Raw genomic sequence first — 10,749 nt, 5'->3', positions numbered from 1 at the left:
ATAAAATTTATTTACCCGAGTTTACTTATGACTATCGCTGGCCAGCGAAGAGTAATCCAATACAAATATGCTGGACTTGTTACACCGGATAAAAGGCGTCGGATTACGACGGGTCGCACAAATATAGGTCGTTTATGACGTCAAAAACATCCAGACCATTTTGATTCCCAAGCCACATCTGTACGAATTGGTGTAGTTGTGAGTATCATAAATGATGCAAAGTTCGGGGTTGAGACAAATAGCATCTACCTAAATGTGCATGAACTGTATTGCATGACCCGAACTGAACGTGTCAAAGGTCTCGTCATCATCAAATACCAGCCAAGCTGAATTCACCACGAGATATGTTAGACCGCGAAGACCCAAGTACTGCAAAAACTTACTAATCGATCGCCACAAAGCGGTGGCGGGTTTACAGATTCGATACTGACCCGAACTCCCCAAAGTTCCGTGATGAAGGGTAGATCACATAGGACCCATTTAAGCATCGAACTTAATGTTTTTTTACTCAACCATGTTCTACAGTGTACGAAGCTTTATATTCCAATATATTATTTCTCTCACTGTTGACGAGAATAGTTTTGCACTGTTTAGCGTCAAGTTATTTGTAGTATACGGACCTCCCAGAATCGATCAGGTAAATGCGAATTATATACAATAGCAAACATTTGCTTGCACATTAAGCATACCTGTACAGAACTGAAGAATATCGATTAGCATGTCTATATTCACTCCAAGGACGCAAGTTTCCATGGTTTAACAAGAAGAAAGTATAATTTCTACTTGCGTGCACAGTGATAAGAGTACAGTCTCATCGGTCCAACTGTAGAAGTGTGAATGCGTGAATGATGTTGTTCAGTTGGAGGGTTCTACACTCTAACGGTAGGTCGTACAGTAAATAGCAGAGAAGTTTCTCAATCAATTTTCTAACTTTTTTCTTTGTTCCCTACTTAATGGATTTTCATCAAACACTGTAACTTTTCACGTTGAGATTTTCATGCGTTGAAACACAATGTAGTCTCACCACAAGGGGTACTCAACGGGATAACCAGTGTCTCTAAATGAGGGGTGCGCTTGTTCTGGAGCTTGTTGAATCTACTTTCAAATAATCAGTAGACTCAGGGCATCCATCCCACATCTATTTGACGTGATCCAAGTCCGAAACTTTACTGATTTTCCAAGCAACTAAGCAGGCTTTTGGTTTAAAAAATATTTGAGCAGATTGCATGCAAACATCGCTAAATTTGATGGTGAAGAGTTCATGATACAGCTCTAACATTGTAAAATCATGATAGCCTCGGCGAGTGGTCCCCAGTCTTTCAACGTACAGCTTGTCTAGTCGAATGCTGAAGTTATTTCCGCCCGACTTGCAAATATCATTAAATAAGCGATCAAAGTAACCAGTTGTTCTTTGCGTTAAGGTATCATGTTGGCAGATGGTTTATCCGCTTGACTTAACGGTCGACCAAAGATTCTATAGCGGGATTTCAAACCTACGTTGATTAAAAACGATGTATCTTTTTGTCTAACCGGAAATCATCGTAAAAGTGCGTGAGAACCATTCTAAGGCCTCCGCATTTATACTCCAATATTCGATTCCGTGTGTTGCAGTCATTCTTGTATCCTTCGGAGCTTTACTTTGCCAAAGTTGCATGTATTCCTACAGCACAACAAGTGTGAGGTTTACCGAACCGTAGTCGCTCTCAATATCCAACAACACACACAAAATAGTTTCCCTCTGACGACTGTACGTAATTCGTTCCATGTTCCGTTTTTCACAATCTTCTATAAACCTGGCGACTGACTGAGATGAGATTGGGGGTTATCGTCCTCATCATCTCTAACACAAGGGGTGATTTAACAATGAATGTTCTAATCACGCAGAAGATAGGTTTGAAAATGTAGCATAACAGCCTTTAGACTGGGATAAGAGTAGCCCGCAGGTGATTCCTTGCACAGAAGTCAAGCGGCAGACATGAAAGTCAATTTTGGCCTTAAACGCACTCAGACGCGGGTACTGTATTCCCCTTTCGACTGATGCCTGTGTAGGGNCGTGATGTGATGTCAGGTCACAGCGGCCTGGGACAAATTAGTTCGGTTTAAAACGTGATTAGTGCTTACCTCGTTGTTCATACAACTGGTCGGGATACAACATTACCATATGAAAACACTCACCCATCACTTCACGGCTGACAAAGTTGAAAATCCTGCCATTTAACAAGATCGTGGCTTCCACCTAGTGAAACTGTCTTAAAGGCTCAGGTAGCGTAAATGGCCGCTGGTTTTTCTCTGAGCTGAGCTCAGCTGAGCCGAGCAATTAAATTGTCCAGCTCAGTGTAGAGAACAAAAACCACTGTTTTTGATGTCCAATATAGAGCGGGTGGCCTCAATTTTACACTAATTTAAATGGTAGGCTTACAAAACGTTCGAAAAACCTTGCAAAATGTCCCGTGTTTGTATGAGCTGATTTTTCGAATGTATATGCCACGCGCGACTTCGCGATTTCAACATAGGATATGAGGTGAAAATGAAGAGAGCGGTTTCCAGTTGCCTGTGTTAATAACTCCTGAATGCTGTTGGAGGGTGTTGGAGGCTAGTATCTATTTTCCGTTGGCCCATCCGCATACTGTACTTATGTCACACATTTGGTTTGTTTTTTGCCTGACTGTGGCCATAAATTTAGGGTCTTGTTGTTCCATACCCATACCTAAAAATCCTGCACAGAAGGTCGATATTCCATCGCAGTGCGAAACGCCGTCATCATTGGCCATTCAGTTTTCAGCGTAACTTAAATTGTCTACTTTCTCGTTCGCCAAATAAAGGACAGGATAGCCTTAGGAAGATGGCAGGATATCTTGAACTGGAAAACTATGCGAATTAATTCAGCAACAGCAGGAACTATTGCACGCCCCACTTTTGCGACACTACAAACTGGCCATTATCAAATCACATGAAAACAACACAGAAGTCTTTCTGAAAACAGCAAATCGCTGAAGTAGTACTAGATAGCGCTTGTGGTCTTCCTACGGATGAAAGGACTTTCACCGAGTGCATAAGCACCTGGTGGCCGAAATACACGGATATTTGTTTTCAATATGATGGAACTGGGAAGCCCATTGAATAATAGCACTCCATCCCTCCCTTATGAGAAAATAAACTCCTCAGTTGGACATAGGGCTACTACTATATTACAAAGGCTCTGCGACATTCACCTCATCTCATTCCTCCTACGATGGTAATACTAGGTACGTGTACACTTCAGGCGACAGATAAACTACTATTGCTCGAAAGAAAGCACCTTTTAATACTGAATGGCTGAGTATGAACATAGGCATATCATTGATTGCCTAAGCGCATCATCAGGTGAAAAGCGAACTTCGAATTGAGCAACGATTCTTTAAGCGACTGGATGGATGAACTAACTACAATGGCGAAGGTTGCTGAAAAATCCCTAGACAGCCCACGACCGGTTTCTCCCTTCTTGGGGCTCATCAGGTTGGCGCAGTCCCCGAGTTTCTATCAACCTCAAGTTCTACTTGAACCCAAATTGCAGGCGTAGAACATCATAAACGAGAGGTTCAGTTCAGTCTCTGGTAAAAACCAAATTGATTTGCAAATGGGTGTATTTTTCGATAACTACAATGGTCTTTAGCATCCTCGAGGCAAGGAAGCGAAGCCATGCGTTCCAGAGTAAAAGAGGAAGAAGCAACTATCAACCTTTAAAAAGTCTGTCCCAAAAATACAAACAATAGCGTGGTCTACAGGATGATCCCTTCTGGAATTCGATGTCAGCGACAGACGTTCCAAACCACCAGGTATAGATGAGCTGCTCTGATGCGTTGTCCCATCACCTACAATCAGTTCGCTCATCAAGCTTTACAGGAACGTGATGCGCTGTTGCCAAGTCTGGTTTCCTCAGTCTGGTAACACGTATTTATAAAGTGTCTTCGTGTCCGACCAGACTGCTTATTGTTTGTGGTTAGTGGAGGCGTTTCTTCCAGTTGCAACCCAGTCGCCTGCACCAGCATGAGAAATATTTACTTATAATGACACATGGTAGTTGCCCTGGCAGACAGATGGATCGACACGTGGACACATTTTTATAAGTTGTTTGATGACTAGATTTGACGTGATCAGCATCATCACTGACAGCAATATACTAGCAATGTTTACTGGCACTTGCCTGTCATACAGTGTTGGGGGAAGAAATCCTTGGTGAAGTGTGGAAAGAAACGCGCATGGTAGGAGTTTGGGACAAAGATGTCCTGAGTCCTTTGGAAAAACTATCAAGAATAAGGTGTCTGCAATCTTGGAGAGCATTAAAACAAACGCATCTGAGCGTCATATAGAATTAAAACGCCATCAGCAGGATTGACCATGAGCCCTTTGTGTGCCCCACCTGACATAAGTCCAGCTCGCAACGACTGGTAAACTTTAGCTAGGTAGGCCAGCTAAGGGATGACGAAATGTGCTCCACTGGGATCGGTTGCGTGCCATGTCCTGTAGAACTTTCAAGCATCTGCAAGCAGGATCACGTCACCCCCAACTAGCAAAACTCAAAGACCCCTCAGCACTTAATTTGACAATAGCCACTTTCGGTTCACGTTGCCATATCATGACCTGTTCACCACCAGCCTCTCGTCAACAGTCTCTCGAAACGTAATGTAGGTATTTCTTGATGGTCTGATACGCTCCGATCACCTCAAACTAGTCAGTTTGATCTGCTATTCTAACGATTCGGAACCCTCTCAAAGTACCCGTCTGTGCACCACCTTGTTGTGTACTTTTTGCGCACTCCTCGAAGAATGGTCCAAAATCACTCCAGTTCACCTCCGAAAGCTTCCGCACGGGCTCACCCAACAGATACTGGAGTCATTAACAAATATGAGGACTTTTTCGAACTTAAACTACGGTTACTGCATTGACTTTAGTTTGGGAGCAGCTTTCTGCTGGTGATGCAGTATCCAAGAGAACGATTCATAAATGGGTTGGAACGGACCACCATTTCGCCATTTCTCAAGAGAGAGCCTGCAGCGGCTCAGGCCTGGTCTATGCATCCACCGTTCAACGAGTTTATCAACTTGAACAGCAAACTTACCACGGTTAATACAAGACATAAGAACCCAGCAGGATATGTGGAAACCACGAATTACCGGCACAAGCTTCTCGCGGGGTTGAGCAATCCTAGTTACTATTGTTTTACTCATGAGGTAGAGTCGTCATCGTAGAGACTGTATCAGTATCCACTGATTACCTTGTCAAAACTCTTGAATGAATAAAATTCTGTGTAGCCGAAATGATACTAACATGAGATATTGTAGCAGGCAGACTAGAGCAAGCTAATTTTCATTTTGAGAATAAGAGTTTGGAAAGAAATCGCAATACAAAAGATTGAGTTCCGTCTGCAGTAGTATTTTTACTGCTCAACCCCTCCCACGCAAACATAATCGAGTAAAATCTGAGTTATGTGAACAAATCATCCCCAGAGTTGCCGAAGGCTGTGGCAACTTATGCTAAGCAAGGCAAATGCGCAAGATAGTAACCTGATCCAGGCAGGTAAGCACTCAATCGTGAACATTTGGTCGGCCAGATGTGATAATTCGGATGCACCAAGCTGGCGCTAATGGAGCGCTGGTCACATGTTCTCCTCGTACACGTCCGAAGTCCGAATCCGGGCAAGCCTGGAGTACGGCTTTCTGATGAGCACCAATTAAAGCTCAGTGTTGTTTTCCACTTTGATGTGGACAAAACGACAGGATAAGGAGAGGACGGTTTGAACAGAGGTGATGTGAAAACCAGTGAAAGAATAATAATCTGAGTCTTGATAGTGTTTCACTTTAACGCCACATTGCCTTACAAAGAGGGAGTGTTCAATTTCAAAACAGCATTGTGTTCTCCAAGCTGTCCAAAATAAAAGGCCCCTAACTTCACGCTCCTCGGTTATTGTAATGACGCAAGTTTTCGTTCTCTTCAATAGTGTTGCTGCACTCTACTATATGCAAGCTAATTTTGGGTTTGTACTTATCTGAATAGCTCTTGAGAGTGCACTTATAGCTTGACCTGAGGACTTGACGCTGAAAATCCAGCGACTGATTGAGTTCATCAGGTATGAATTTTTTACCAGGACAACTTATGGATGACTGAACGATCAGGTCATATTTGTGTTTTGCCCGTTCAGTTGCACACTGAGACCCATCTGATTGGAAGCACACCTTGTGACAAGTTCGGCCACAAAATGGCTTCGATTCATCCTAGCTTTATGTCTGTTTGATTCACTTATGGTCACACCCAGTTAAATATCCGGCATACTGTTGCGGTATGTTCATTTTTGGTGGGACCGGTCTGGAAGGCCAGTCAGAGAAGAGTGAAAAAAAGAATCCTGGGAGTGGAAACCCGTACGAGTTTAACTTAATTGAAGACCAATCACCGAGGACACAAACTGAACCCGCGAGCTCCCGTTTGGAAAACGGGTTCGGGTCTTGTCAACTGACTTCCGATTCGTACGTACATATTCCTATCTTTTAATATAAAATTATTCCACTAAGTATCTGCCGGATGGATCAGTAACCGAGGATTTTTGACGTGACAACTGTCTTTAGTAGGGGGTTGATCTGTTCGCGCAAAGCAATTTTCAAAGAACAGAAAAACTGGAAAATGTTTGTGATTGATTGGGAAGTCATCGTTTCAGAGAGGTTTGGTAAACAGAAAAACTGTCCTGAATTCTAAGTGGTTCGCTAGGTTGACGAGAATCAAAAAATTGTGGTCCTTGAACGTAACTTCCACCAAGTGTAAAGTAAAATTAAAACCCGTAACCGCGGGTGACATTGACAGTGTAGACTGACTACCCGTTTTCGATCAAAACTTGACTATTGACCGGACGTTGATGTCCATTTTCCGCAATATGAGCATACTTGTTCAAACCGAGTAGAGCTACCGAAAACTGAACTTTTCCAACTATATCCGATCTTTGCTACTCTGCTGTGTTGGTGAATTCAATGGTGGCTAACTTCTTACCCTTCTTCTAACCTACACCACTGCCAAAGTTGATACGTAACAGGTCGGACTTGCTCCTCAGCTTAGACAGGTTTGAGGGTAAGTACCGTCATTTGTACAAGACAGAGGAGTTTAAATTGGGGAAAATTCTGAACTCACTATATCGGTTGGCAGGACAGAGTAAAACGCTCGGTTGAAATTATCCCGCGGTGTCACTTTGGGCTACTGGTGAGATGGAAAGGAATGTGGTCTGTATTCTCTATGTACACATTTGTACGCACGTGTATTTGTCCCCAGTTGTGGAACATTGAAATTCAAGCACGAGGGTACGTCATGTAAGCTGATAGCCATCGCTCCGATCACAGACAGAATGTTCGATTTTATTGATCCTTTTTACTCTGAATGGGCCGTGTACGTTTCGCTGACCTTCACTAGAGGTTATCTGGAGAGTATCTTATTGAATTCGTATTGCCATTTCTGAGACAGGGTGGTAGATACTCTTTCATCTCCCGACTAGGTTGCTCTGTCGGTCACCCAACTTGCCTGGCCGCACAACAATGTCTGAGGTTGGTGTCTTTATCTGAATATAGATTCTCTGAACGTTTGCTGTTTGTTCGTTGAACATGTCAAATGGTACTAACCTAAAGTTGAGATAAGCTGAGCCAGACATGGGTCCACTGCTCAGACTGAATAGGATGAGCACTTTAGTACGATCTCAGCCCACGAAGAAGCACGAACCCGCATGAACCTCAGAAACTTCGCGGAGTCTATAACGCCCGGTCTTTTGCCCTAAAACGCGTCGTCAAATAGTGAATCAACATTCTAAGTGTGTTGATGCGTGGTCCTGGTGAAAATGACCTACATTCGCCTGAGCGGAAGCCATTGTTGCCATGCTGTTTTGATGGAACTTCATCAATGGATAAATATAATCCGATTGTCCATTCGTCTCTGTTGACTGTCATCATTCCCGTGCTGCAACCGTGAACGCTTGTTAGCAAGTGGACTACGATAACGTTTTCTGTGGTAGTACGATAGGCAAATAATTGCCTGAAAACGTAACGCAATCCACCAAGTGGTTACGAAAACGCTACCGTCCTCTTATGCCTCACACAACAACGATGGTGATCGTGTAGTAAAAATGACTGAGCCGAAACTTACGACAGTGATGAAAGCGGCTTTTTGCACCGTCGCAATAGGGACCTACTCTGACACAAATGTTTTTGCCGTTAGTTGGCAAACGCTTGAAGTTTTTAAACAATTTTCAGTGGAAGGTAGCCTTGAAAACCAAAAGATCCTACAATACTGTCCAATAGAGGAAACTACCTGGAAGGTTGTGTTTTGGAAAAAATGTGCAATACTGTGGATTTGCATCACTATAACCTATGCTAACACTTTCTCGCACTTATTATTCCAGTGTCAAATGAAAGAAAACGACGGTAAGTGCCTGCAAGTTCATTTGGTTTTGCGTGAACAGTGCCTGTTGATGTTTTAGCCCCGAAAGAAACAAATCAGTTTGAACGTAACTTGTTAGTCCCTTTAGGAAAGTGGCAGTTTTACTCACGATATCAGAACCAGTTCAATATAACTGAGGTTTTGTCAACTTAACACATCAGGTTTTCCAGTTTTTCCTCACTCAATATTAATAAGAGATCCACATGCACACTTTGGTCGCCAGTTTTTTTATGTTTGTCAAAGGCCATGATGCGTCACAAACGAACTCTTTTCTGGCTTTAAGTCATTACTAATTTTTATCGAGACGGAAGATTGTCTGTTGTGGGTAATTACCGAAATATTTCTTGTCACGGGAGGACCTTATTCAGACAATCCGACTACTGACGAGTAGTGAACGCTCTTTGCAAAAATCTGATAATTACCAAACTATGATTTTGAATTTACTAGGTGATATCTGGATATTGGTGGCTAGATGTCAAAAAACCGAATCATACGAAGCTTTTCGACCTTAGAGGTAGGCACCCCGTGGGTGTAACGAATCGATAACGCAGTAGTGTCAATCTACCTAAGGATCATCCACGGATAGAACCTTTTGCCCAACTAGCGATTCTGAGTGACTCCCATGGCTTGCAATAAACCCTCATTGGACTTATCTCAGTTCGCCTCAATCTCTTATTCACATTGTCCTCAAACTAATTTTAGTGCATAGAAACCATCGCTTGTTCAAGTAGTTCTATTGTTTACCAACACCAAGCTTAAAAAGAATAGTGTGAACCAACGATGAAATTCAGCTCAGTGTTCCGTCAACACCAACTTGACGCTGCAAATGAGATTTTGTTGCAATGAACCCCATTTTTTGTTCACGTAGGAAATAAGCTTGATGGAGATTCCGTCACAACACTTAGATGATAAATAAAACTGAAACCGCTCTTTGGCTTTCTATAGTAGCTGGTGGTTCGCTCGGATCAAATCCGGCTGTTCCTAAATGGCTGTTTGCACACATTTTAGTAACGACTGGGCCATCTGTTCTAATGGCTACGTTTCCTCCCACTTTGTATCTATCACTGTATCTGCAAACTGGCTGGTAGTTTAAACAGTGGGATCAAAGACTCAGGTGCCTTAGATTGCTGAATGAGGATCGCTCTGGAGATATACTCCTTCTAACCTGACCTGACGGGGATGCTCAGCCTAGGTTACCTCCAGTTTCAGGTCCTCTTAGCATGTGATCTATATGGAAACTCCCTTCTTTGTCGTTATAGTTGTCTCAGTTGGGACTGAATGTGTTCAGTTGAATGTCTTAACGATTTTCAGGGGGCATTTTCTTTATTCTACTATAAATTTGAAAGAGCCGTTCCAGCCCAAGAGATCAAATACGATAACACTCTGTCGAGTCTTCAAAATCAAACGGACCATTCTCAGCAACTACAGGAACAAAGTATTTGAGCGGAGCTGACGGGATTTCTAGCGAAATAAATTTTGGAATGTCTCAATTCTTTCCAATGAGATATTGATCTAAAAGTACGAAAACATTTTGGCGAGTCCGCACTGGATTCGAGTTTTGCTCTCATTGGGGCTCATCAGTAGTGCACATGCTTGGCATGCCAAAAGTTGAACTCTTGACATTTGACATGTGGCGCGAACGTGTTACCACTACTCTACCAGCACACGCTGGACGCATCTGAATTCTTACATCTGAACAGGAGAGCGCATTCACGCTTGAGTGATGTGAGCGGAAACCCTGACTCCTCGAACGACGACCCAGTAACATACTTGTCGTCGATTAGCACGCCAGTCCAAACTTCCCAGTCAGGTAGCGCCACAGACGCTTCAAGCCTGCTGTTGTTGGTGCTTGCGAGACCTGTAGAGTACACATTCACATGACTCTCATTTGAACACTCGTCCTATCCTGGCGTAATCATTCTGATGACTTCACACCAAAAGGAGAGGGAACTTCCCCCTTCGGCGTGGACTCAACAGAAGGATTGCGCCAGGAAAGTAGGACGATTGTTCGAACGAGACGCTGAAATGCTTCGTACGGTTATCGGTCGATCGTATTTCACTTGGTTTCACGTTACTGATGTCGTAGTTTCTGCATCGCCTCGTAAGCCCACGGTGGCAGAATTAAACAAAAAGTGAGCTCATAGCCATCTTGATTGTAATGGATCAAACGCACCTACTACATTAAAGTTGTCACAGTATTCGTATTGCCTAAGTCTGCTTTTCATACCGGCGGAATACTGAGCCCAATGCTGAGAAGTACGATAGACGAACTGAATAATTGAAGTTGGGACACCAAGCATACCT

Source organism: Opisthorchis viverrini (genome assembly GCF_000715545.1).
Source record: "Opisthorchis viverrini unplaced genomic scaffold opera_v5_310, whole genome shotgun sequence".
Taxonomy (NCBI): domain Eukaryota; kingdom Metazoa; phylum Platyhelminthes; class Trematoda; order Opisthorchiida; family Opisthorchiidae; genus Opisthorchis; species Opisthorchis viverrini.
The sequence above is the reverse complement of the archived record's forward strand: the minus strand, read 5'-3'. Positions refer to the sequence as shown.